The following is a 24,802-nucleotide window of genomic DNA, read 5'->3' on the forward strand; positions in this document are numbered from 1 at the left end:
ATTAATGTTCATGACTAGACTACAGTGGTTTCAAGTCTATGGTTGTGCAAGAAATTTGATTTTGGAATTTCACCGAATGTTGATTCATTATACATACAAACTACAAATAACTCATAGGTTATCTGATCCTAAATTGTTATTCAAAAGTTGTTCGACCTGAAGCTTCCAGTTGTTATTGATGACATTTTGCACTATTCTGAATAGTTTGTATTCTGTCAATGTCCTCAAAAAATGAAAAATGTACATACAGCTTCATGAACATTTGACACCGACCTATACCCAATGTATTGTCAATGGGAGAATGATATCAAATAAGTGATCTCCCAAATTGTTATTGAAAGCATCATTATAGGGGACAGTTTATATGCACAATAGAGGAGTTGGATAAGTAGAAATCATGACAACTTAAATCAATGTGGCTGCTTGGATCATGAGTACAGAAAATGAAAGTGCCAGGAGGTATTTTTTTCTTTTTTCAGTATTCCATATTCTTCAATACGTGCACATGCAATTTCAGCTTTGATGCATCAAAAAGGTGACCCTCCCCCATAGGCTTGCACAAAATTTTATGACCCTTCAAAAATGCTTGCGCGAAAAATGGCGACCCACCCCAAAAAACACCTGCCACTCCCCCCTGTAAGTTTTGTCCAGTCCCTAAGAGATTGCATAGATAACTCAGATTTTTATGTCTTAATAGAAAACAAATGAGGCGTCTGCTCAAAGTCTGTCGTCATAGAAACGGGAACGGTAAATTAGACGATTTGAATGCGATCAACATAATAGGGGCACCCAACTGGCCGATTTCGGTGCGATTATCTTAATAGGGGTAACCAACTTGCCGATTTCAAGACGTCATAACCAGAGACGATTTCATCAGTACATACTCTATGGTATTTTGGATAAAATTTAACTTCGGGGGGGGGGGGGACCGAGGGGCGTTTCAAAGCTACTTGTAACTCCCCTTCCGCCGGGATTAAAAACACTCCCCTCCACTCCATATTGGGACTTCGTATGTTGGAAGTTTGCAGGTGAAATGGAAAATAAGATGTCAGTAGTTGGAAAGCCACACAGACAGATAGATGGATGGATAGATTCGCATTGATGTAAATTTCTTACAAAGTAAACAAGATATGTTTCACGTTTTATTTTAAAATGAAATTATTGAGTTTTACAGTCATTCAAAGCTTTAAAAACACTGCAAGGAAAACCAACCAAATTCTAAAATGGCCGCTTCTGTCATTATATATCACATTGTTCACCTTTCCGATGATACCAGTTTACTCCGTCAACTGCTCCCTCTATATGTAGCTCCCCGGTATAACCTTCTTGGGGTACTGGTTCCATGATGCCTTTCGCGCCCGGGTGAGTAACTTGTTGCATTTGTAGCCGACCATTCTCCTCTAGACGATACATTTGTCGCACGCCAGATCGATGGTAACGTACGCATCATACTACTTGTAGACATGCAATAGGTACACAACAAAAATGATCCTGCTTTTGTTTCAAGTTCGTATAAACATGTCATATAAAACGCAGCAATGCATTGTAGGATAGCTGGGAAAAGGCCTATTACAGAAGCATACAGTTATCACGGTGTGTTTCTAATTCGATACAAGTGCCGAACTTGAATTATATTAGACTAAATAAAAGAAACGATGTGTTTCCGGTTCATGCCTCCGTAATGTGGGTTTGTAGGCCGGAGAAACTGGGGTTTTTTGTTGATTGAGGCCCATGGCCATAATAAGGATAAATCAAGTGAGTTTACTCATTTTTTTACAAAATGCGAACAAAGTGTCTAGGGTCCGTGCGTTTTTTCTAGGGTAGGGTGGGTTGCTGGAAACAATGTGACGGGTTTGGTATGCGGCCTTATTGACTCGGGTCAACATTTGCTTCCTCTCTGTACTTTTCCACGTGCAAATCATCATCTACAGCAGAACATATTGAATCCGAATCTGCAAGTAATCAAACAAATAGACGTTAGTGTTCTACCTTACACAGCAAACGTTTTCGGGTAATTTTAAGAAATCGTCAATAATTTGAATTAAGGTAGCATGCGCCTCGAAAGTGAAAGATTTGAACTTTTTTCTCGATCTTTCTTAAGCGAATATGTCCACCATTCTCTTTCAAAATCAAGAATAAAATTGGGGATCACCATTCATATTATGGTACTAGAGAAACAAATTATCCAATATTTGAAATAATTCAAAATGGCCGCCATCCCTGTGTTACTCTACAGAGAAAAATAACTTTTTCGATTTTCGAAAAACTAAGTGAAAAGTTCTCTTACTCCGACAGCTGTAAAATGAACCCCCAAAGAAGGCGCATATTCTACCTTAAAGTACAAGTTAGAGAGCGATATTTCATTTGAATCACTACGGTTTCAGTACATTTTTGATTTGGATGTCACATGTAACCATGACAGTGTTCGGTATTTAAGTGAGAGCGGCAGTCTTCATAAAAATCCCTGGTTCTCGCATTAACTCTTATTGACATTGAAATTTAAGTGACGTCAGCCCCTTTGTTTTCCATCGAAAATTTTATCAGGTGGGCCAAGCTGATAACCAATACGCCCCTTTAAACCTAGGAAATGGATGTACCAACAGCATTTGGCATTCTCAAAGAGGATGTTGGGTCCAGGATGCAGTGAGTGGAATGACAGAACGGATATGGAATTATCCATGGAATATAATGCAACTAAAATGTGGTACTTGCATGTCCATTTTGCAACCATTGCGTCTGACTTCAGTAAATGGACGATGTTGTATTAATTAATTTACCTCGTTCAGCCCCGTCGTTCATAAGGTGTATGTTTGGACTATTACCAGTCCAACTTGAACTTTGGGCAATATTTCAGATTTCGTAACTAGCTCGAAATGCCATGTTTGCAAAAGATGAAAAGTAATTTTCTACTGGAAGGCCCAAAAAATCAACACCAATAATTTGACAAAATTACCCAGTGTTCATTCGCTCCAAAAACAAACGCTGAATACTATCCCACGGTCATCAACTCTTGCAAAGTTTGATATACATTTATCGAGTAGTCGGTGCACGTGCGTAAGCCGACAACACATCATCATCTAGATTTCTTCCTCATATACTGTGAAGAGTCCTTAGTTGCAATGCAGAGCGTGAAGATCACTGGTAGCAGTGGAAAAAGTCTTTTTACCTGTATATTTCATCAGATTCGGAATGAAATCATTCCAGAACGCACACTCCTTGGCTTTCAGAGCTCTTTTGGTTTCCATCTTTAGTGACAGGTCTTTGTACTCTAATCCGGGTACTTTGAACTGTGGCCAACTTGTTTTGGAATCATCTTCATTCGAACTAGGTGAGTTTGGATTTCTGGAAATGTGAAAAGAAGATGAAATATTTTGATTTAGCACTAGCGCAGCTGTTTATCAAGTTAATGTTAATGATGAATTGTGACTATCGATTAAAATGTGGACGCTTTTGAGCGAATGGTTGGGAATCTAAAACGCTAAGGTATGTGCTTCGAGGCAGAAAGACTTCAGCGTTTGCTGAAACTTTCTCTAATGAAACTATTCTCATACCAAATCAAGAACAAAAATCAGGGGTCGCTTTACAAAGTCTGGTATCAGAGAAACAAATTATCTAATATTTACCGATATATGAAATTCAAAATGGCCGCCATTCCTGTTTCACACTGTGGGGAAAATAAGATCTTTGATTTTGGAGAAAAAAACTAAGACGGTGAAAGTGTTTCTTACTCCAAGAGCTTAAATGAGTTCATACAAGTATAAGGTCATGAAAGAATCGTGAAAAATTGAAAGACTATCCACGAGCCGTATCATCTACCTTATATAGAATTTATTTACACTTTATTGAGCGGCCGAATTACTGTACAGTAATTTTCATCGGGGCTCTTTCGGAAAAAAAAGAAAAGAAAACTACATATCACAGACATGCGTACATGAGACGGAACTACAGGAAACATTCCTTCTTATGTAGTCTTTCAAGTTACGTTTGAAAGTATAAAGAGTAGTACTCTGTCTAATATCTGTAGGTAAAGCATTCCATACTTTAGATCCTCGGAAATGAAACCTTCGTTGACCAGATTTTGAAATACACCTTGGCACATAACAGTCCTGGTGATATGCGGACCGCGTATTATGGTCATGAACATTGCAGTTGAGAGTAAATAAGCTTGATAATATTGTGGACAGACACCATTCATACATTTAAACATTAAAATTGCAGTAAAGTAAAAAATACGCTGTCTAACTGACATAACATTCAGAGATGAAATAAATCCTGTGATGGGAAGTAAAATTGAACTCGTTTGTTCTGTAATTCGCCAACTTTAACCAGTGAATATCAATGTGTGTGTCGATTCCGCCTTACCCTGTCTTCGCAAAGTTGGTCCAGTACTTCATGATCTCGACAGCCAGGTCAACGTCCTCCTTCGGCATCGTCCATTCCATTTCCTGGACGAAATGCCAACCAAAGACGAAGGGTATTTCCTCCATGTGGGCTGCTTTCAGCCACTTACAAGGCCAGATTGATTTGGCGGGTGGGTGGGACATCTGGTACAGGTACACGTTAGCTCCCGCCAGCGAGTACGCGCGGGCAGACTGATCAGCTCGGCACACAAAGAACTGGTCGCCCTGCATGTAGCTGAAGGCCTCCACGTAGTCGGCGTCTTCCAAATCGGCGTCTTCCCAGTTGACGTATAAGAGTTTGATGGCGTCTAGCACGGCGGGGTTGTTCTTGAACTGCTTCGTGAGGACAGCTGGATACAAAGCTTCGTACGTGTCCCGGTCCATCGTTACCTCGGTTTGGTTGAGCTTGTCGGCCATGAAGAACATGCAGTAGGTCATCCCTTCGTCGGAAAGCGTCCCGATCATGAAATCAATGTCTTTCTTGTCAAAATTTCTCTCACGGATAAGAGTTGCTGGTGCTTCTGTCACAAATATGCCATCAACTACTGGGGGAAACGGCGAAGACTCAATCTCGAAATCAAGGCCGGTTACATTAGCCAGAAGACCCTGGGGAGAGAGGGATAGAGAGAGAGGGGGTGAAAAATTTTCGAGAGAAAGAGGGGAGAGACAGACGGACAGACAGATAGAGAAGGGGACATACAGGGAAAAAAAATGGAAGGATGTATAGAGACAAGCAGGTCGACAAAAATATCTCAGTCTATTATGGTCAGACTGGTGTAATGCCTGTGTAAAAATTAATACATACGTAATTTTCATTTAATAAATAGCTCGTCTGTTGAAGCTAAATTTGTCTTAACATGTTCTTTTTAACTTAGTATATTTTCATGAAGATGTGTTGTAGACGTGTAGACCTAAATGAATCATGCAAGCATCAAGTTCTAAAAGATGACCACATATGGACAAGTGTGCAAAGACGACAGTGCTTACCGATGACATATCACTGGGCTCGATGAAGTCCTCGGCCGGCACGGTACGTAGGCACTTGACGATTCATCAGACGAATCCTCGTCACAGCCGAGCAGTCTGACCGAGACCATGAGCTATCTTCTTTTGTGTAGCTGCGTCAGTGCTGACAAATCCGGGCAGAGACGCGGATCCGCTCTTTCCGTAAAATAAATAAAACATCCAATTTTATTACTCAGTGACAGCAGTTTTCTGGTTTTTGGTCTCAAAATATTGGAGTTTCAACGTACTAAGGAAACACATTTTTCTCGTAATTTCTGTGTACCAGTGTAACACTTTTGTGAGCAGTATCTTTGCGAAATGCGACCGAAACTGATTTAATGGGATCTTTCATAACAGAAATTACCAAACGGCCAGATCAAAAAAGTCCACTTTTCTTATGTCATTACGATTGAATCGTAATTGGACATGAGATTCAAAATGCACTTTAAGGTACAATACGGGATAATAAAGTTTAAACCTATTTGAAGTGAATTATCCTGTTCATTATTGACAATTATATTACCATGCGCTGCCCGTCGCATTTTGATTGGTCGAGCTGAGCCACGTGACTGACCACAAATACACAGTAATGGTTTGTTTACATGCCCGTGAATATGAATAATAAGATTAACAACTCAAAGTATCGTAACTTTACATCTCAAACGTAAATCATAATCAATCACAAAATAAAATGGAGCACTTGTAGGTCAAGTTGAGATACTTTTTTCTGAAAACATCTCCGGATTTGCCAATTTTTTACAGCGCGCGTGACAGTGCGTCGCGTAATGCTCAGTTTCTGGGGCCCAGTTGTCGTTCGCTCCTGAAATTTTCGGAAATTTTGACGGTTTTCTTGGGTTCGCTGATAATATAATGGAAATAACAGACTCCGCTCTGACCATTAACGTTTATTTGTGGGCGCGGGCTCGAGGAAAGCCAAATTAACGGACTCGGCAAGCCTCGCCCGTTAATTTTGGCTTTCCTCTCGCCCTTGCCCATGAGTACACGTTAATGGTCAGCGCGTCGCCCGTTATTTCTATAATAACTTTATGGATATAAGAAAGTATAAAGAGGCACACAGAAATGCAAATATGACTCTTTGCTTTTTTAGTACTGGCTATTGGACAATTGAAAGAATTGATTAAATTTTGAGCGATTCTATACCGTATATTAACCCTGTGTCATTTGTTCACTGAGTTTTATTATGTGCTGTCTTAATTGTCTTTTTGTACATGATATTGTGTATGCAACTGTCGCAACAATAATTGCCAAGTTGGGATAGAAACGATTGATTGGTTGACTGAATGATTAATTGATCGATTGACTGATTGATCGATGGTTAATTGATTGGATGATTGATAGGGGTGACTAGCCATTCTAAAGGGCAATCGAAATGGTCAAATGTTCCCAGAAACCATGAAAGCACATAATGCAGAGAAAAATGATCGAGTCGTGACTTTAAACCGTTACAAATACGGCTTAGAGAAAAATCTGCAATAAATCCATTTGCACGTTTCATGACTCTATGGAAAGTGTCAAGAGAAAGAAAGTATTTGAAAAAAAAATCATTATCGAATTACTTTCGGATAGCTAGCTCCCCTGACCTTGACCGTCAAGTTTTTTTCTTAACTTATACAACAAGTAGCTCCCCAAACAATTTCATTTTTAAATTTGTGTATAATTCGTATATTTGTTTGTGTGGTTTTCAGAAATACAAATCCGCTTTGGCATACATACCTGCAAGATGACTCGACGGAAAAGTCCGTCAGTCAAAGGCGATAAGAACAGATACTCGGAGCTGATTGCGCCAGCACTTTCCCCAAATATCGTCACTTTGGTAGCGTCGCCTCCAAAGGCTGTGAAAACGAAAGTTGGAGTGGTTGAATCACGATTGTGTACATGGGCGAGTTTATTTTTCGAGAATTACGGATTGAAATGTGTTCATTACAAAAAAGCATGATCTGACCTGCAATGTTATCCTGGACCCATCGCAAGGCTGCTATCTGGTCATAGAATCCGTAATTTCCGGCAGTGTGTTCATCACCTGGGCGAAAATAGGAAAATAATAAACAGCCTCTGTTATCAAGTCACGCACAAGCGACTTCACGCGTGTCCCGGAGTCACTCGACAGAGCTTCGCTGTGTTGTGTAGAGAATATATATTCGTAACACATGTGTTGATGAGGGTGAAAATCTTTGATAGCTTATTTCAGGATGAGCTGACCTAAAATGGCAAAAGTAGCTACAACAATACACAAGTGAAGAGTTAATCATAATTCGAACATATCAAATTAAAATCACCCCAATAACATGCCTACCAAATATCAAAGCTATCAGAAGAGTATTTATTGAGAAACAATTTTTGACCAATATGGCTGAAATTATCCCCAAAATACAAAATTGCAGATTTCATCATAATTTGAATATAGCACATGTTGATCATCCGTATGAATAGTGTTATCAAATATCGAAGCTATCAGACAAAGGGTTTTGGTAAAAAGAGTTTGATTGACACCAAAAATTGCTTTAAAAATACAAATTTGCACATTCCTGAACAATTTAAGCAAATCATAATAAGGTCATCCCAAGGGACCCGTATGCTAAATATTAAAGCTGTCAGACTAGCCGTTAAGGAAAAGATTTTTGCATAAAATAGTGCCTCAAAATACAAATTTGCATATTTCATCAAAAATTGTAAAAAAATTTTAAAGCTTATCCCTAGGGAGCTGCACTCAAAATATTGTATTAAAGGAATCAGACTGGCCCTAGAGAAACAAATTAACCAACAATTACAGATGTTTGACATTCAAATACTTTATCGGAGAAAGTTTAATTTTCGACTTTCTCAAAAGCAATTAAGATGGTGAAAATTTTCCTTAATCTCAGAGCTATGAGTCCTCACAAGCGATACACCAGAAACGCCATGATTAAAAAAATTCAGAGTCCGAATATCTATCCCCGAGGCGCATTCTACCCCAAAGACAGAGCCTGCTTTAAGATCTCCAGGTTGAGTGCAAATTTGCTCCAGTCTCCATTATCCCAGTACATCATCTCCGTGTTTGTCATTTATGCGCCAACCGTCGGTACCTTGATGGCATACGTAAGTTCTCCGAGTCTGACACATGATACAAGTCACTCTGAACGAATTGCATTAGGGGAAGGGGTGTGCTGGTCAATACCTTCGCAAACTTTAGACATGGTTAAATAAAGTACAGGCAGCATCGTACTATTTGCAGCGCTTTAGTGATACCACAGAAAATGGTGTTATACATTAACATTTGACAATAATGATTAACATAATATTTTGGGGCAGTTATGGGCGTCTGTGTTACTATCCCTGTTGCCCACTCGTTTAATGAAACCTACTACCTATCTATCGTAACCGTTGACAGTTGTACTGTACTTGCAACGCTGTAATCGATTCGCCTCTGTACAATGAAATTGCTGCAATGTCGTCTTCTTCATTTATTTACACGGGCGATTTTTGTTTCGAGAAACAAAAATTATAGAGAGATTCTAGTTTAGTCTCTAGTTGTTTAAGTAGTGGCCCTTTTGCCGCGAGTAGACAGCAAGTTTCCATTTCGTCGCAGAACCGGACGATTATCGATGATGGGTGACTTGGAACCCAAACATATGATAAGAAAGACTGAGCCTTGAGCTAGTTTGGAATGTAAAAGGAATGCACTGGGCCGAGATAAAAGCCAGTCTGTAGAGATGGGTCGGTCTTTTACGCTGTCGTGTTACTGTCGTTATTTTTTCTGCGGCCTTCCCTTCATCAATGCAGAAAAAGCAATTACGATAGCGTGGAAGGCCGACTCACTACTACACCACATTTTAATGAGAGTTAGTATAAGCGCCATCTTCCAGTATCCATGATATTAGAACTTTAGAACAGTATAGATTTGTACCTCTACAGATGTAGAGATGATGGAACAGAAATAAAGTTCAGTCCTTTCGTGGCGTCATTTTTAACCGTGTACAGTAGCATAATAACTGTAAACGTCGCAACATAAAGTATAAAAAATACTTTCGCATGTCCGCCGACAACAAAGAGATCTCCTAAACAAATGCAAGGTCTTTTCTTAACATTCAGCTTGCACATACGACCAGTGTCTTACTTCAGCAAGGAGTAAGAATTTTTCTGTCTAATATTAACTCACGTAGAAAAATAAACAGACTCACCTGTGGCGAGGAAGCCGAAAGGTCCAAGACGATAGTTGATGGAGACGACGATGACGTCACCAGTCGCTGCTAAAGCTGTACCGTCGTATCTGAATCCGCCGGAGCCGATGATGAAAGCGCCCCCATGAATCCACACCATCACAGGCAAGGAAGCAGACTGATCCAGGCAAACATTAACATAATATTTATTGAATTTAACAATTGATAAAAATTCTATGTCTACCCATGAAAAGTTATCACTTCTTCCCATGTATTTTGTATACGTATAAATAGAACAATTGGGAGTATGTTAGGTGTATCAGACTTTCTAAACATCCACACTATATATATTATATATATATATATATATATATATATATATATATATATATATATATATATATATATATATATATATATATATATATATATATATATATATATATATATATATATATATATATATATTATATATTATCACTTACATAGACCCACTCATTTTCTTTCTGAATAAAAAAAAATTCCGTGCAATGGAATTCGGACCTTTATTGTGTCAGCGTGGTGGATGCGATGTTGTTCGGTTTCAGCTGATTCGGGTCACGGACGCAAGGACCCAGTTATATCGCTCGAATGGTATTTCTGCCGGTCTTTCGCTATCGGATTTCCTCGCATAATTTAAATGGATATGGCCGTCACCGTCGAGGACAGGTGAAAGGTCAGTATCGTCAGATGCAGTATAACTTGCAATAGAGTGATGTGTTTCTTTGCGCTAAATAAACGTTTCATTGTGTTTGAAATTAATACTTTTGTTTGTATATTTTTATTCAGCTATACTTACGTCATCCACCTGAGGTGCGTAAACATTTAAGAAAAGACAGTCCTCGCTCAGAGGTTCCTGAACAGGTACCAAGGGTTCAATACTCTGCATGCAAGCCGAACCGAAATTCGCAGCGTCGTGTACTCCCGCCCATGGCACCTTCGGCTTCGGTGGTTGAAGCGCAGGTCACCGACCGGTGGCTCGGCGTAGGGGATCCCTTTGAAAACGTGGACCGTTCGCTGGATGTCGATATCACTGTGTGAAAATTCCACCGATTTGCCGGCCAGTTTTCCTGTTTTGATCTCCACCACCGGGTCGTCTGCAGATACGGTGGTTGTAAACAGCATTATGGCGAGGGCCAGAACGACAATAACGCGTAATGAAGCCATAGTCGCAAACATTTTCAGAGCCGCGCGAATTCAGACAGGTACCGGGCCAGCTGTGTTGACCCGGTGTAACGGTGTCACTCTATCATCGACGGTGAATGCCAGCTCATTACATAACGTCACCTCTTAATTCAAATGCCGGAGTCCCTTGCCAAGGTAGCAATATCGATCATAGACCACCGCTTTGCTTTCATTATTATGGAAGTAAAAGACGCTGGTGTCGGAAGTGATGTCATCACACGGGGCGTTCAAAGTTTGTGATGGCGTTCATTTGAAGGTGCACCTAATGCTGCTCGTCCAGGGGTCAGATAGGAGTCATATCTGTGGCTGTATTGTCTGTTGAATCTTGGCCAATAGAATAGTTCATAAACATCCGTAGACCCCAAACTCACTCTACTAGGGGTCTATGATACTGTAACAAATGTGACGACCGACTCATCAAGTGACACAGTGACTGCACACTATGTTCACAAACCGTAGCGGGAGGGACAATACCCGGGGGGGGGGGTACTTGCTCTGAGAAGTGGTAGGGGTGTACAGCCGCACGTAAAAAACCCGGGCCCATTTTAGACCTAAAATATCGTTATTTTAGGACCCCATTTTAGACATTTTTGACCCATGACCCAGGTCAAAACTCACAGTGTCAAAATTTGCAAAAACGTAATCGGGTAAAAAGCAAGCATTCGTGATGACCGAGTTACCGGCAGAGCCTACCACTATACCACATGTACGGCTATTGTTGTTGCTGGCCAAGCCATGATTTCCGAAAAACAATTCTTGAAATACTAAAAAAATTTGGGTGAAAGAAACTATCTTTCACCCTCACGAAAGTTTGATCCAGCTTCTGAAATTTCTTGTCGTGAATTCCTTGGCATGAGTATAATGTGATCTTGTCAATGATTGCTGATATTAAAGCTGGGAACGTGTTTCGCCAAGGGGCGGCAACTTAGATTTCATCTTAATTCTGCTACGAATCGGTCCTCCGTCAAATAATGAAGGGGAAAATAGTATAATTACACTGAAACAAATAAAATGAGGTTACTAGACAAATATTCAACATTTACCAACGTTTTTGTATCTATCCCGCATTTAGTTTCGATACCGTACATTACATTACGTCGTGGCTATAGTATGTACCTTCTCCGAGGACCTAGCTGATCTACTCCAATTGGTTGTAAAGCTAGCCGTGGACTTCTTACCTTTGAAATGTTTACACTCCAGCAACACAATGTCATCTCGACGATATGTGCCTTTTCTCACGATCAATAGAAGCAAAAATGTTATCATACAGTTTTCAAAACACCTTTGACGGACATTTAATTTAGGGAATACCAGGTATTCAATGAGCTCGTTGGTAGTTGATTTTATTTAAGAGATCCGTGATAATAGATCTCGGTAAAGCTAAACCCAAGATTAGATTATGCTGACACTGATATCATAAAATAACACTGCAAACAGTATCACGTTTTCGAGTCACTATGTGCCAGTTACTGTCTGTTTATATGATTTGAGGATTATAATAAGGGCATTCTATTCTATACTTGATGGGAAATGAACAATACTCTGTCAAGATTTGTTAGCAACGGAAAGCTTTGTTGTGAAAGACACCGTCTTAGCAACGATTCTATATCAAACAGCCTCGTCTTTTGTTATGGCGCGATATCTGTCAGTACAAACAGAAATGAAGCTTGCTTATTACGAAGAGCCGTCATAAGATGAAACATTTCAGAATCGTCGTCATGGAAATGATATTATGAAATACCGAACTTTGCTGATAACTTTGACATTTCACGGGAGTATCGTGCATGACTTGACCCCCTCCCCCGACTGTTCTTAGCGCCAGTAGATGAGTGAGTGGTGACGTCATACTTGCCCTTAACGCTATCGCAGATAAGTCTTTCCAGGGCAGCCTTTTATTATCTAAGCAATGAACCACGCCTAACAACGGTACACCACCTGATTTGCATACCCGTTGCTGGGTGTGTTCACTACGTGCTATTATATCAGAACAGTATATTGAACATTTGGTATGACACGTCTAAATGGTATATTTCTCTAGCTTGGAATTTGTTCATTTCCGACAACCCTACTACTAGTATATCGCGAATATATTTCCACGTCTCGACCAATCAGATCGTTGTATGAGTGCCATCAACATACTAGTATGATATAATTAACATTTATCCATAGTGGCATACAGTCAAATTTCTTTAAATTAACATTTGATAAATTAAACCCAAAATACGAGATAATCGCTCGTTCTCTGTAAGTTATTTTCGAATTCATCGCTATCTGGCTTTGGTCGCCACCTTAAAGACTCGGATAAATGAAAGTTTCGAGGAGGGATTAAATAGTAACATTCTTGTTTAATTTCAACAGGTATTGCAAACATTCTATAAAAGAATCTCACCAGCCTAGGTCAGGTTAGTTTGATAAGGTCAGATTACGTCATATGACATCAAACCATTCATGGTACCACAGCGAATCACACCACATCACATTACATCGCATTATATCATGACTCGAAAGAATTATGCGCTGCGATAATTTACACCCTGTAAAGAAAGACAGGCTGGCGATCAGTAGATCCACGAAAACGCAACTTTCATCCTTACACTTTATAAATCTTTGACCTGCCCACCTGTATGTACATTTTTATCGTGAAACCCCTTGCTATCTAAAAAAAAACCGACATCGTGTTGTTATCATAAGGTAAACTCAGTGTAGTTATTAATGAGTCACGCTGTCATGGTCACTAGAAGACCACGCGGTGACATCTACAGGACAATTGCGACAATAAACCATCATCAGTTTAAGGTATTACGCTCTTCCAAATCGTTAAACTTTTGTTCAAACAAACTCAAAGAAATGAAACTTTAAAACAAGGCCCTTCAGGGGTCAATGTGCAAATTTTGGTATTGGAGAAACAAATTATATAACATTTACCGATATTTGAAAATAAAAATTGCCACCATCCCTGTGCTACTGACTCTATGGGGAAATGAAATTTCTCACTTTAGAAAAAATCTAGGACGAATAACATTTTTCCTTACTCAAGGAGCTTTAAAGTGAGCCCCAACGCGTGGTAGACCAGAAAAGATTTGTGACAGTTTGAGGGTCGAAATATCTAATCCCGAGGTACATCACACCTTCAATTAGTTTAAGTTTATGGATGATGCACTACAGAAAGTGACAGATATCTTTAACCTTGATATAATGATAGCAATTGATTGAGTACCATGCCAATTAATTTACCAGTACATTACTATTGATGAAACATTGATGCAACAGTAACATAACTTGGCCACGTTTGCAACGCTATATAGACACAGGCTTGAGTTTTGTGTAATTCATTCTTTTTATTTCAACAACAATTCGACATAGTACTACAATTCATTATGGATCTTTGCTTCCTCTTCTTTGTACTTCGCTTTCTCTTCATCATCTGCTGTAGAACACACTTGTGTAGCATCTAAAAGAAAGCACAAATATATGTAGTTATATCGGTTACATTCATAAATACGTCATGGTGACAGACAGAGACAGACAGACAGACAGACAGACAGACAGACAGACAGACGCTGTCAGACAGACAGATAGATAGATAGATAGATAGATAGATAGATAGATAGATAGATAGATAGATAGATAGATAGATAGATAGATAGATAGATAGATAGATAGATAGATAGATAGATAGATAGATAGATAGATAGATAGATAGATAGATAGATAGATAGATAGATAGATAGATAGATAGATAGATAGATAGATAGATAGATAGATAGATAGATAGATAGATAGATAGATAGATAGATAGATAGATAGATAGATAGATAGATAGATAGATAGATAGATAGATAGATAGGTAGATAGATCCTCGTTACGGGCAAGTTCACGATTTCTATGTTACCTGTATGTTTCATCAACTTAGGAATGAAATCATTCCAGAATGCACACTCCTTGGCTTTCAGAGCTCGTTTGGTTTCCATCTTTAGTGACAGGTCTTTGTACGCTAATCCGGGTACTTTGAAGAGTGGCCATTCTGTTTGCTTCTCATCTTCTGTCAATTCTGCGTCACCATCGGATAAGTTGGGGTTTCTGAAAATGAGTCAAAAATTGTCATAGCGTCTACAGGTCTTTCTGTCTGTCTCTGTCTGTATGCATGTACGTACGTAGGTATGTATGTATGTATGTATGCATGCGTTTGTGTGTACGTACACACACACACACACACACACACACACACACACACACACACACACACACACACACACACACACCACCACACACACACATATATATATATATATATATATATATATATATATATATATAATATATATTCTTCTTAGGCAAATTATTTAAAACTAAGATGATGGCCCTCAGGACTGACGTCAAAAGCTTGGTTTTATGCCTAACTCGCCCACTTTAAGGTGTCCATCAGAGAGGGACACAGGCTTTCTGTTATAGTTGGTACACGTGCAAAGTGAAAATGTTCAGATGTTATTCTGCTATTATTTTGATATTTTCACAATGCAACAAATTATGTAAACATTGCTCGCTGATCTGTTGTATTTACTGTTTCCTTATCTTACCCTGTTTTTGCAAAGTTGGTCCAATACTTCATGACCTTTAAGGTCACAGTGACGTCGTCTTCAGGCATTGTCCAGTTCAGTGCACTGTCGAAGTGCCAACCGAAGACGAATGGAAGGTCCTCTGCGTGTGTGGCTTTCAACCATTTCATCCGCAAGATGGAGTGAGCGGGCACGTGAGTCATTTGATAGAGGTACACGTTAGAACCTGCTTGTGAGTGAACTCGTGCCGAGTTATCAGCGGGGCACACAAAGTATATATCGCCCTGCGTCTGGCTCAGGGTCTCCGCGTAGTCAGCGTCCTCCGAATCAGCGTCCGCCCAGTTGACGTACATGAGCTTGACGGCATCGGCCACGGCCTGGTTGGATTTTCTGTCGGCTCCTAACATGGCAGGGTAAATGGCTTCATAAAATGTTTTGTTCATGGAGACTTCTGTGTCGTTTGCCTTCTCGGGCATAAATAAGAGTAAAAATAACCGGCCTTCATCAGACAGCGCCCCGATCATAAAATCGAGGCCCCTTTTAGGAAAGGTGCCGTCGCGAATTAGGTCACCTGGTGCCGCGGACACGACGTTTCCATCGATGACTGGAGGAAAAGGGATAGATTCAAGCTCCGCTCCAAGTCCTGTAACATTTCCCAGTCTTCCCTGTATGATAGACATCAGTTCGAAAATAAAATAAAATCAGTATATCGGACGGTTAATCAAATTAATTCTTAAAACGAAATATTCACACAATTGGCCAAGAGGCAATACGGAGCCTCGCTGTGAGTTCATCGATTAGAATCATTGATAACCGTTATATGCTCACACCAATAAACACACAGACGTGCACACATCACCTCAAGATATGCAGTATTTCATATATGTCACGTAGCGGTAGACTCCTGACTGGATTGGAGCACAGCAGGGCACGAACTTTACAATCAGGAAATGCACAAATTTATAAATTATTGATACAGACGCCGTTGGCCCCTGAAAAGGGAAGACTATATAACAGAACGTCGATTTCAGACAGAGACTTAGTACATTCTGTAAATTAGGGGAAAATAGAGGATGACTACCATTCATATTAGACTGTTCTCTGCAAAATGACGGTCACCTTAGACTGGAATACCTCTCTCAGAATACTGTCAAACAGAAGTGAATACAGCTTCGAAAACAGAACAACCAGGGCTTCTTACAAAACATTTGTAAATTTGTTGTCAAGGCTCCCTCCATTACAGTCAGAGTCTAATGTGTAACATTCTACAAATGAGTGTATGGTTAAACATTCTATGTTTGTGTGGTTTTTCTACGATTCCAGAAGTCTTTTATGTACAATAAATACTACCATGGGAACGAGGGTATATCTACCGTGCAACATGATAAATATCATAGGTGTAACACAAGTGTTGTCAGGGTAAACAAAGCCTTTTTACAGAAAAAAATTGCCTATTCACATTCATTTGACCAAAAGTGAATGAGCCAATCTAGACGAAAGCTGTGTGAAAGAAGGTTACTGGAAAAAAATCCATTCAATACAGGCATTCCTATAGAAAGCTACATAGCAAATTTCAAGGCATTCTGAGCATCTCAGAGATGTGTGCATAAAATATGAAAGGATTCTGAGCAGCGGTTTCTGGGAAAAAGGAGCAAATTCGACGGAGGATGACAGATGGCAAAGGCTACCTTCACGATCGAAGTTCCTCTCAGCATGAAGATAGGAAGAGTTGTCCTACCTCCACGCTCGCACTAATGCTCCGCGTCTCTGAGAGCGGATCTAAAATGAGCGGCGTTGTTCAATAAAAGGCTTTGTTACTTGTGTGTGCGCCTCCGTCTATCAACATTCTTCGAAACATCGCACAATCGTGCACAGATGCAACGTGTGCATCACTTATTCACACGTACGCACTCACATGAAGACAAAGAATGAATGCCAGATCTCACATTATTGGAATTAGATGCGTCACAGAGATCCTCAGCAGGCACGGTACGGAGACAGTCAACCAATTCCTCCGAAGTTTCTTTCTCGCATCCGACGAGTTTGCCTAAGCCGTGAGCCAACATTTTCTGCCATGCCACGTCGTCACTGAAAAACCCGGGCAGACTCGCTGTTCCACTCTGCACGAGAGAGAGAGAGAGAGAGAGAGAGAGAGAGAGAGAGAGAGAGAGAGGAGAGAGAGAGAGAGAGAGAGAGAGAGAGAGAGAGAGAGAGAGAGAGGATGAAGACACATTAGAAATTTGTTCAGCACATATAAAAGGCCATAAATAATATAATCGTTGCATTGTCTTCAACAGCAAAGGGAACAGATCTAGTAAATCCATCATTGTCAGCGTAATCGTCTGTCCTCGCTATGACACTGTACTTAACCTCACATTCTTAAATATTAATCCACTAGACTCGGGGCGATGAATGTTTATGTATCATCATTTTCACATCGAGAAAATTTAATTGAGTAGCTAAATAAAGTACACTGTTTTCCTAGAAGGATTATCATAGTGTGCAGAGGACTTGTTCACCGCACCAAGTACAAATGGTACACTGGCACTTGACAAACACAAAATTGACCAAAATGAAGAGCAACTTTGTCGTTCGGAGACGAATATTACGCTTTCTGAGCTTTTGCTGTACCGCACTTCCGGGGAAATTCAGGGGAAAGTTGCGGAATACAGCTAATGACCCGAGTTCCACTCTAATACGACCATGTTGTCTCAAAAAAGTTCCCTAATGTATGACAGCGTATTTTAGTCTCAGAGACGAGTTGGATTATGCATTTGGTAATTACAGTGTTCAAAACAGCGGTGTTGAATTTCTTCTTCTCGCATTTTTTTCCTGTTGTCTTGACTGTTTAAGTATTGCTACTCCTTTCATCGCCGTTGAAAGTTCAAGAATTTTGCTATATTCCGCCTGGACATTAGTGAACATCTCGTCATGTTTCAGTCTCGCGTTGTCTGATGGTGAGAACTTGATCTTGCAAAGGCTTTCTTACGAGGCGATTATCGAATTACAGTTGCAAGTATTATAAAAATGGAAATTGTACGTGACGAGAGAAAACTCCTTCCTTACATTTTTTCCTTGCCCAAAGATGACACATTGACAGGACAGCTTTTCAACTTCTTTTGATAAAATTTACCTGCAAAATCGCACGATGAAACAGGCCGTCGGTCAAGGGAGATAACGCGAGATATTCGCGAGATATTCGGAACTTATCCCTCCGGCACTCTCGCCGAAAATCGTCACTTTGGTGGCATCGCCGCCGAATGCTGTGGAATGAAAGGAGGGAGGTTGGAAAGAAATAGTTGAGAAAAGTGTGATGAGGAGGATATCAGAGAAGGTTAGAGTAGGGATGGAGACGGTAGTCAATTACGAAAGACGGCTCTTGCATAGGACTGTCCACGGTCCTTTTTGTGGAGAGACGGTGGACTGTCGGCCGCCCCTGTACCCGTTTTGTTTGAACTTGGAATTGCATTGTCATTTTAAGCATAGACCCTCGAGAATGTTAAAAGGTAGCGAGTGTCTCGTAAATGAAAGACGTAAACGTTTGCTTACACATTCTCCAATGAAATTGTCAAACATTCTCTTATCAAGTCAGAAGTAAAAATCAGGAGTCACTCTGCAAATTTTGGTACCAGAGGAAATAATTACCGAACAAACTTTACCGATATTTGCAGTCCAAGCCTCTAAAACAAATGGAAATACCTGGGGTGCTTGCGCTTAAAAAGTGATCCAGGAATGCTTTGTCGACATACATGAGTCAGACAAATAACCAAAATAAACATGAGAATGCACAATGTATCCTTTCAGATGGCAAGAAAAAGTAAACGTAGGGTGGTATTTCAAAAATACTTGTTTAAAGTTCATCTTCATTTTGACTTTTTTAATTATTTTCAACAAGCTCTCTTTACCTGCTATGTTGTCTTGAACCCACTGCAGAGCCAAGACTTGATCCAGGAAACCATAGTTACCGGATGAGTGTTCGTCTCCTGTTGAGATACAACGAAGTTTAAACAATTATCGAATGCTGTGGCCGATTCTTTCTCATCATGGCGTCACGGAAAGAGAGATTGCAAGTGGCAAAAAAGACAAGCATCTTAAGTTTTCCCATTCCATCCGCGAGTTTTGACCCGTTGCTGATACACCCCCCGAGCTTCTCAATTTCCCTTCTAAGATGTTCTCTCTATTTTCCACACGCATGCCAAATGTATCTTCCGGTCCCAGTGCCTCTACAAACGGCTAGTGTTTTGTTTACAATATTTGAACTGAAGACACAAGACACAAGGATTAGATGGCTTACCTGTTGACAAGAAGCCAAAGGGACCTAGTCTATAATTGATTGCCACCAAGATGACGTCACCAAGTGCGGCCAGCGGCGTTCCGTCGTAGTTTTGTCCTCCCGAGCCAAGGATGAGCGCTCCACCATGGATCCACACCATGACCGCTAGTTTATCCGACTATCAAGTGTAGAAAGTGACGACATAATTGGTAAGAAAATTTTAACGCTTTAGTTTTATGAACAAGAAATCACTACTTTCACACGAAGCCCAATAGTTGCGAATGTGTAATAAACCGAGCTCAAAATTTCCTCAGTTTTTCAAAAGTTTCTGTTTAAGACCCTTTAAAGACTGAAAAGTGTATAACACTATCACGAGTGTTGGAAGGACATACAAATTCAAACGTTTTAAACATCATTCTAGATTTCCAGCCATTTAAAAGAAACTAATCATGTGACAGAGAAAATAACGATTACAACAGCAAAATGTTGGCCATTGTGTGTTGTGCATTCAATTGAATGACGCCATTCTTGTTTCTTTTATGATGATGCAGTGTACGTGCAGGAAATACTGCATTTTTTGCACTTTTACGCGAGGGCGCCATTTGCTGAGTGCGGCAGCCGTTTTCACGGTCCAAATCAGCGAGCAGTGATACTTCTATACACGTCGTCCAGTTGGCACATTTGCATGAACCAACTTTGATTTGAAAATAAAATAATGAAACTAATGCATGAAATTCGCAGCTATTGGGGCTTTCAAGAATACTCTGTCGTTTTCATAATGTAACGTAGCCATACATATGCTTAGAATTTAACCTTTTGAATTTGACTGTAATGACCGACAGTAACCCCGCACGGGAGATCGTTGACCTTTTATTGTTTCAACTCCTGAAGTTATCATCAATGCCTGGACGACCTTTACCCCTGTTTGACATTGTACTTAACCAAGAGCGTGACCTTTGCAGATCCTGAGACCCGATTGTTCTTAGTTAATTATAGACCCATGACTTTGCAGTTTCTGAAAGCCAATATAAACTATGCATCTCAGTGTGTTAGGGAGAGAACACCAGACCCCGTTTTAGGAGACCTTTGGGGCACGGTCCCTCCGTGGATGGACCGTGTCTACGGGCACGTATCCGATAACAGCTACATCACAACCACGCTACGTGACAATAACGTATCGCAGTGAATGTGCCGACGACAGTATCCTGAAATCCATGTTTTAGAATTCTTAGGGTCTGAATGCAGCTTTTCTAGTTTTCTAATTTTCCCCAACTTTACTTACAGCATATTGTATGTAATTTACTGTACATATATCCATAGACCTTAAAAACGGACCCCCCCTTTTAAAGTCTATGATATATCTAGTGTCCCTGCGTGGAACGCAATCCTGATATCGGCTGTGTGCGTAGTTCGCGTTTGCATCGCTCTTTACCATGTCTACAATTAAATTACATGTGCCTCCTTTCTTTTTAAAATCTCTCGTAACGTATTTTACATGTGACGTCTTGACGACAGTTCGGTTAAATCAATGATTAACGCACTGTCCCCTGTTTTCCTGCTCGGCAACACACAGCTTAGCCTACGTAGTCACACTTATCGCACGGCAACCAGATTAGCATCCGCTTATGTTGGTTTTTACCCCTGTCACGTCAACGTTCAACGGAAAATTGTATTCAGTATTTCACTTCTACCTTTTTTTCCCTACCGACATGTTCGATGTTAGTTCATATTCTTTCACCTCCGCTGCTGCCATCATATGTGTATGAAACGAAATGGATATTCGCTTCCATCATAGACACTTCTACGTCCGTGCTTCCTCCACAGTCCCTTTCGAATTGACTGTGTAGTACCATTGTACACAAAGCTTGGCCTTGTGTCAACACATTTGGTTGCCAACCTCCTTTGTGGAGTTCTTTTGTTGGGGGACCGTGTTCTGTACTATTTTTATTAGTGAGGCATATTTGTTCTTGAATATCTGTGTAGCGTCACAGCCCGTGAAAAGGGTGCTGCACTATCAACCCCTTTTCGTAGATTTCATGACAGAACTTAGTCTCCTTTTGTCGAAATTTCATTCGTACGGTCCTGTGTGGGACAGTCTGCGTTGAATTGCAAAGCATTTTCGAGTAATCTAAACCCTAGACAGTGAGGGGGAAGACCTCCACTGTCTATGTCTCAACAGCCACACAATCAATAATGCATGAGCAAGTCCACGTGTAAGCAGGAGCCTTGGCGATTGAAGTCTCATCGCAAACAATAGACACGTAACTGGACTTCAGTTCAAAGGTCACGATATTGCCGATGCAGTTCATTGTCCCGTAAGACCTTTCTCGTTGTTGTGGGATAGACTAGCTCCAAGCATACACGGAGTCTTTCCCTCTACTGTCTATGCTAAAAGAAAGATGTATAATATATATATATATATATATATATATATATATTAATATATATATATATATATATATATATTATATATATATATATATATGTATATAAGAGAAGATTGAGTAAATAAACCCCATCAGACTATATTACCCTATGGAGAAAATAAATTTTTGATTTCTGAAAAACTAGGACGATTAAGTTTTTTTCTCACACCAAGACTAGTTTTAAATACAGCGTGTTGGCTCCTTCCATGACTGTATATACTTACCCCAATTTGTGGTACATAGATATTCAGGAATAAACAGTCTTCACTCTGTGGCTCGTCCATGGGGAATAATGGTTCGTAGGGTTGGACGCACGCTTTGCCGAGTTCCTTTGCATCGCGAACTCCTTCCCATGGGGCTTTCGGCTTGGGTGCTCGGAATCTCAAGTCACCGAGCGGCGGCTCGGCGTAGGGTACGCCCTGAAAGACGTGCACCGTGCGTTTGACCTCGACGTCTTTGTGGGCGAACTCCACCACTCTGCCGGCGACTTTACCCGATTTCACCTCTACGATCGGGTCGTCGGCGACAACGCAGCCGAGCAGAGTTGCGACAAACACGACGATTCTAACGGACGCCATGGCGGACACTCACCCCTCTTCGGCGTTACGATCGATCGGTTACATTACGTTACATTACGTAATCAGACAGGTAAATGTTTACCGATTATTGATCAATTTGAGTTCATCGTCAACCAATCATCCGAAGCCAGAGTGATGACGTCATTATTATGCAATGAGAAGCTCGCGTGCCAAATCAAGGACCTTGTATCCGCAGAGATTAAAAATCTGCGCTACGGACTGACTGCAATGCTCGTAAGATCACGCTGATCATTGTTTATCGGGAAAGCGATAGTAGTTTCAATCCAGCGTGTTTATATCCACCTAAACTTGGTTCAAGTCGGTGAATTTTTTAAATCATTTACAACGGTTTCTCTTGTATCTCTTCCATTTCATACAAATCTATTTAAAATTTGGCGGTCCAGGTCAGGTTTTCCTACGATCGAACGCGTTACCTTTGAGTCTGCGCAGTAGTGAGTTAGCTTCTGCCGACTCCCCAGGCCTGTTAACGCGTACACTCCCCTCATCGCTTTCAGTCCACTCACGCGTTTCACACGAAACAGAACACAAATCATCGCGTTCACCCCATTCAAACATTCACAAATCACAGACTTGAACCAAGTCTAGTAAGACCACTCCGCACATTGTTTTGTCGGGAAAGCAATAGTACTTTTAATCCAGCGTTGTTTAAATCTTCCTAAACATCTGTCCCTACACGGAAGAAAAAGCGCTTTCGTGAAAATATAGCGCAACACCACGACAGTTGCGCTCGTGTGTACAAGAACCAAACACACTGAACGTCTGTGTCAGTCCAAACAATATTATTTGTTGCCAGGACCTCCTTAACTCAGAAGAGGAAATACGCATGGTCGAATAATTTAAAACGGCACAGTTACCAAGGGATATTAAAAATATTTCACACATTTTAACTATTGGTCGTTTCAAAAATGATAGTAGAGGGGAGCATAAACGAACAATTAATTGGCGTGACAAACCCGTCACCTTCACACAACTGGCGCGCATTGACGATCGCCTACGAAAGGCTGAAACGTATTCATCAAACGAAATATTACTTGTGGCGAGGAATAAGTGCCGTTACGGTTGCTGCGAACTGTTTTTTTGAGAAATAGTCGTCACGATGTAATATACATTTTTATGATACTAGTAAAAGAAAAACGTTTTTTTTTTTTCTTATTCTTAGCATTAAGGTAGTATACGTTTCGAAAGTGAAAGACTTAAACTTTTGCTTAACTTTCCACAAGAAATATTTCAACCATTTTCTTTCAACCATTTTCTTTCAGAATTCTCAAGATTTACCAATATTTGAAATGAAATGGCCTCCATCCCTGTGTTAACTCTATTAATACAAATGAACTTTTCCATTTTCGAAAAACTAAGATGGCGTTCTACCTTAAGGGAAATTTATATTACTATCCTCTCCTTCAAAGCCACCCCCTCCCCCCAAAAATACGTGAGACGTACGCCAGCCATCTATTATTAGCTTGGAAGAACATGCTATGGATTTACTCGTCCTAACGATGAACATACTGTTGCAAGACTCTGGCACTTCACCGACAGACTTGGTTCAAGTGGATGGTTCTGTAAAATGATGTCATTTCAGCAAGCTTTAACGCAATAATATATGGCCGACTTTGTATTTGAAATGTTTTGACTGAGATTTCGTAATGCGATTCTTCGTGCTTAACGCTGTGAGGTGAACACTCTGGGTAGTGGATTTGCGCATGCGTTGAGTGAAAGCGATCGGCAATAATGCTGGGTCATTTCATAAACATCGCAGTCAGATAAAACAACAGTCGCGCGCGATTACTCTACATGGCATGCACTAAGTAAGTTTTTATTCGCACACTTCACCAAGTCCAACCAAACCGCTTCGCACAACGGTGAACTTGTCGATAATATTCAGGAGATTTCGAATGTGTTGTAGACCGTCCCTACTGTTAACGGTGGTATGATGCGCCTCGAAAGTGAAAGACAAACGTTTACTAAAACTTTCCTAAATGAAACTTGAAACCATACTCTTACCAAATCAAGGATAAAAATCAGGGGTCGCCGTTCAAAGTTTGGTACCAGTTAAAAACAAATGGCCTGACATTTACTGATATTTTAATTTCTAATTGGCCGCCATCCCTGTGTTACCTCTATGGAGGAAAATAAATTTTCGATAACAATTCTAACTCAAAGAA

At 40.3% G+C, this 24,802-nt stretch overlaps 2 pseudogenes; both read right to left on the bottom strand.

Annotated features, from left to right (window-relative positions):
* Positions 1-1,815: 1,815 nt before the first annotated feature.
* Positions 1,816-11,171, bottom strand: LOC139129251 (fatty acyl-CoA hydrolase precursor, medium chain-like; annotated as a pseudogene).
* A 2,928-nt stretch (positions 11,172-14,099) lies between these two features.
* On the bottom strand, positions 14,100-22,665 carry LOC139129904 (acetylcholinesterase-like; annotated as a pseudogene).
* Positions 22,666-24,802: the final 2,137 nt, after the last annotated feature.

This window comes from Ptychodera flava, chromosome 3, assembly GCF_041260155.1.
Source record: "Ptychodera flava strain L36383 chromosome 3, AS_Pfla_20210202, whole genome shotgun sequence".
In the NCBI taxonomy this organism is placed as follows: Eukaryota; Metazoa; Hemichordata; class Enteropneusta; family Ptychoderidae; genus Ptychodera; species Ptychodera flava.